Source organism: Accipiter gentilis, chromosome 7 (genome assembly GCF_929443795.1).
Source record: "Accipiter gentilis chromosome 7, bAccGen1.1, whole genome shotgun sequence".
Taxonomy (NCBI): domain Eukaryota; kingdom Metazoa; phylum Chordata; class Aves; order Accipitriformes; family Accipitridae; genus Astur; species Astur gentilis.
Window position 1 is genome coordinate 40,959,132 of NC_064886.1, and position 5,458 is coordinate 40,964,589.

Consider the following 5,458-nt stretch of genomic DNA (forward strand, 5'->3'; position numbering starts at 1 on the left):
TTGTCAGTACGAAAAGGTCTATTCCCATTAAAAATGTAGTCACACTCCCATTTCTCCTGCTGCATGTTAAGCTTTAGGATGTATATCTTCATAACATTTAGCAGGCCAGCGCTTTCTTATTCCACACAGATGTGTCTTGTTCCACATAGCCCAGCTAACATTTAATGCTGGTCAGTTATTATTTGTCATCAGGAATGGCAACATTTTGTTATTTTCTGTAATTTCCAGTATATATATATATATATATATACAGTCCAGTTGTGAGTCATTTGATGCATCCTCTACTTTGTGCGCGCACCTAACACAGCTCCGAGACGGCAGCAAGGATCTCTGCATCAGACCGTGGCTGCTGGGTCTGCTAAAACCCACAACTGGCAGGAGGCTCAAGAAGCTGTTCACTTAACTTACCAAATCACTGCTTTGTATCTTCTGCAAACTTTTACAGCAACCATATTTGGAAGAGGCAACACTTGTAACAAAAATGCCCCAAACCCCCTTTTCTCAGTATGCAGATGTGATTTTCCTGTAGCTTTGTATGTTGCTGTAATGTCATGTTTGCGACCTAAACTTCAAGGCTCTAAATTGGCAAAAAAAAAAAAAAAAAGAGGCAGGTCTCCTGTGAGCCATGTATTATAAAAAAATATTTGTATTTAAAACATAAGGTTCTTCTGCACTTAATGTAAAACTTAATCACCAGTAGGTAAACAACTATTAACCATGTTATAACTATTTAAAATAAGCCCAATAGGTGACTATCCAACCTGAAGCGTTCCTAAAGCATGGTCATTGTGTTACAGTGTTTATTTGAATGAATTGGACTTCATTAGAAAGCAGATTGCCGGATTTCTACAGAGCTTATGCTCATCTGCATAAAAGCCCAATGACCTCCATCAGACAGCTTGAGGGGTTACAGGCGGCCGTACTGAACAGCAGGGCTCGACGGGGAACTTTTAGTTCTGTCACACATCACAAATCTGCCAACCCATGTGCATCCCCGCCATGGCAAAGATGAGAAGACGGTGCCCAGCTACGGCTTTGTGAGGCTTCTTTCACTAATGCTCGTAAAGCACTTTGAGATCCTCGGATGGAGGATGCTGACTATGAAAATGCAATCTTATTGACTGAAAGAGAAGTTGGGAAGAGCATCTGAACCTTCACCGAAAGGGGAATACTTTGTTCTCAGGCTACCTTTCATTCGTTGGGGAGATATTTTAGAGTTACTATTCTACAGCACGAGAGAGAGATTTGAAAACCATTGAAGACTGGGTTGAATTTCACCTAGGATCACAACGTTTTATTTTTCTACTGTCTGTGATGAATTTGATCTGGCATTCTATGCTGATAACTTTGATTTGAAACAGCTATATCTGGAAACCAGGTTGTACTGCAAGCATTCCTGCTGCATGACAGATGCAACTGTACTTACCTAACATTGCTTCCAGTTCCTCCATGATGTAGATTACATTTTCTAGAAATTAAATGTACATTTATACTCATTAATGGTAAGAAAATAAATCTATAGCAGAAATAATGCCATATTCTCATATTTCATATGGACAGTTTGCCTTTTTTCTTTAATTCAAAGCTAAGTTTTCAAGTTTCTGTATCGATTTTTCCAATGCAAATACCTTAGGGATTTTCACCGTAGGAATTTATTTTTCATAAAAAAGAATCATCCATGGCTGCAAAGCTCAGTTTTCACTCAAGACTGATGTAATTAATAATCTAAGACATTATCTGAGAGAAGAAAATAAAATTGTCCAGGAACAAAGCAGATACCAGACTCAGCCTCCGGCATTCAGCTAGTCTGGTGAAGTTTTACGGCAAGAATAATTTACTGTCTTACAAGGGGCCTGTATTAAGGGCTAGAATAGATTCATAGCAAAAATCTCTTCCAGGCTTCCCTATGTCAAACTCCACTTTAAATTAAACCAATATTCTTATGCAAACATAGCTTGGAAGTGACTATTTTATTAGATTTCTGCTTTACTGGAATCATGATTTTGTTAACAAAAGAGGTTCATAGCCGTAATTTAAAAATATTTTAGTCATCTGGCAAGACGCCAGCTGCTTTGTCAGAACAACATGAATTGTGCATCTCAGGTAATAAAGTCTTACTTATTTCTCTGTAAGTTATCCATTTCCTTGCCAATTATAACATTTGGCTTTATTAATGTCAAATGTAGGTCTTAGCTTAACTTTATCCTGCACTACAGTATTAAGAGAAATTGCAGAAATATTTCAGAGGTGCAAAGTTACACTTAACATTATTAAGAAACTAAGACTGTGATTGTTTTGATTCATGCTGGCTATTTTCCAGAGCTCTATTTGGGTATGACAAGAGTAATGTGCATTACAGTAGCATATATGCTCCTGCAATAAAGTCAAGAAATACTGCAATAACTGAATGACAGGATTCCTCCATGAAGAAATTCAGAACACACACACACATACACAAAAAAAGAAAGAATCACGACACAAGCAAAAATATGTAACAATCTTATCAATCAAGAAGCACCGATCCATATTCAACCGCAAAGTATGTTGCATGAATTGAACTGTTACTCCATTCAGAGGAATAACACTTAAGAAAAAATAATACAGAAGTGTAATGTTGGCACATTTCATATTAACAGACTCAAGAATCATTTACAGTTTGCGTGGGCAGGGTGCAGCCCCCCCCCCCAACTTCTTCCCAGCTGGAGAAGGCTACTCAAGTGGTGGGCACTGGCCCAGAGGGAGACCCAGGTATGGTTGCCACTCAGGGGAAAGCCATTTTTAGGAAAAATGTGGTGATGCAGACAGAGCTCTCGTGTAAACCTGAGAGCTGGAGGGGAATGGATACAGGTCCCTGCTCGGGGAGGCAGGAGAATCCCCTCCCGGTCTCCCACACCTTCCCAGTTGCCCCTACGCAACAGGTATTAGGGTCTGGAATTTGAGGACCGGGTCAATGAAGATCAGGGTGTAGGTGAAGCCCTTGTCTAGGGAGGTGCCTAGGGCCAGTCGGGCAGGCCCACGCATTCTCACACCTTCTGAAAAAAGGAGGGTAATTGTCGTAGGCAACTCCATTCTGATGGGGACAGAGGGCCCAATATGCAGACCTGACCCATCCCACAGGGAAATTTGCTGCTTCCCTGGGGTCTGGGTAACTCCAGGGAACTCCCTGGTCTGGTTCGGACCTCTGATTATTACCCACTGCTGGTTGTGCAGGTTGGCAGTGATGAGATTGCAGAGAGAAATCCAAAGGCAATCAAAAGGGACTTCAGGGCACTGGGGCGATGAGTGGAAAGGTCAGGAGCACAGGTAGTGTTTTCCTCAATCCCTTCAGTGGCAGGGAAATACATTGAAAGGAACAGGAAAACACACCTGGTTAATACGTGGCTCAGGGGCTGGTGCCATCGGTGGCATTTTGGGTTTTTTGATCATGGGGAGGTTTACACAGCACCGGGCTTGCTAGCAACAGATGGTGTCCAGCTATCTCAAAGGGGTAAAACGATTCTCGCTCGTGAGATGGCGGGGCTTATAGAGAGGGCTTTAAACTAGATTTGAAGGGGGTAAGGGATAAAACTAGGTGCACCGGAGATGAGCCTGGGGGCAGCATGCCGATGTTAGGGGTGGATTCGATAACCCAGCTCAAATGCATCTATGCCAACACACGCAGCACGGGCAATAAACAGGAGGAGCTGGAAGCCATCGTGCAGCAGGATACATATGACTTAGTTGCCATCACAGAAACACGGTGGGATGACTCCCATGATCGGAGTGCTGCAATGGATGGCTATAAGCTCTTCAGAAGGGATAGGCAAGGTAGAAGAGGTGGTGGGGTAGCTCTCTACATTACGGAGTGTTTGGACTGTACAGAGCTACATGATTCTGATGGAGTGCTTATGGGTAAGGATGAAGGGGAAGGCCAATAAGGCAAATATTGTGTTGAGAGTCTGTTATAGACCACCCAACTAGGTTGAAGAGATGGATGAATCATTCTACAAACAGCTGGCAGTAGTCTCAGAATCATGTGCCCTTGTTCTTGTGGGGGACTCCAACTTTCCGGATATCTGCTGGAAATACAACACAGCAGTGAGTAAACAATCTAGGAGGTTCCTGGAGTGTGTGGAAGATAAATTCCTGACACAGCTGGTAGGTGAGCCAATCAGGGGAAGAACCTTGCTAGATATACTGTTTACAAACAGGGAAGGACTGGTGGGAGGTGTGATGGTCAGAGGCTGTCCTGGGTTTAGCAAGAGTGAAATGATAGAATTCTCAATTCTTGGTGAGGCAAGGAAGGGGGCTAGCAAAATCACGGCTATGGACTTCCAGAGGGCAAACTTTAGCCTCTTCAAGGCATAGTTAAGAAAGTCCCTTGGGAGATGGTCCTTAAGAGCAAAGGGGTCAAGGAGGGACAGACATTCTTAAAGAAGGAAATCTTTATGGCTCAGGACCAGGCTATTCCCATGTGCTGCAAGTCGAACCATGTAGAAAACGGCCGGCCTGGCTGAATGGGGAGCTTTTGCTAGGAGTCAAGAAAAAAAAAGAGAGTTTATCATCTCCGGAAGAAAGGGCGGGCAACTTGGGAGGAGTATAGGGATCGTGTTAGGTCATGCAGAGAGATAAAAGGAGATAAATTTGCAGGATCCATCCGCAGCAATGTCTGTTCCTTTGGAGAGTAAACAAGCTCTTCCCTAAAGTAGATGTAAACAGCACAGACTAACTCTTGTGGCATACAAATATAATGAAACCATTAACCTGCTTAAAAAATACAAGAAGCAGTGGCACAGAGTTTGTATGAATGTATTTGGAAACAGCAGTGTACAAAAGTGTGATATTATACCCAGGAAAGGTACTGAAGTATTTTTTAGAATTATTGCAAATGAAATATAAACTGCTTCCAGTCCTTCCATCCTTTACTGCCTTTGTAAACCTTGTTTCCTCCTCGCCCTCAGCCTTGTTGGGTCAGTTGTTCTGTTGACAATACCTGAACTGCTGCTCTCTAGGCTGCACAGTTGGCTTTGTATCTGAAGGTACAGAACTAGTGGCAAAAGACAACATTTGCACAGAGAAACTAGGGAGTCCAAAAGTGTATTTTACACCAATAGGTTGAAAGTGCGAAGCCTGAGATAACTCTGTTAAAGAGTTTTCAAGCAGTAAGTATTCACTGTGTGTTTTCCCACTTGTCTTAGAAAAACAGGTATTAATAAGATAAACAGTTACACCAGAGGATGCAGAAAAGGAAATGCCTAAGAGCAGCTAAGCAGTTAGTACAGCTTAAAACCCTTAATAAGCAGAGCAGCATTTAATTTGGAGCAATATCATCTGTTACTTGATACACATGTACATATAAGTTACAAGCCAAAGGATGCAAGATCATTACCCTGAAGTTGTTATAATCTAAATATATGTGAATATGCACGTATATGTGCAAAAAAAGTGACATATAGAGCAGAAGTTAATCAACTAAGAC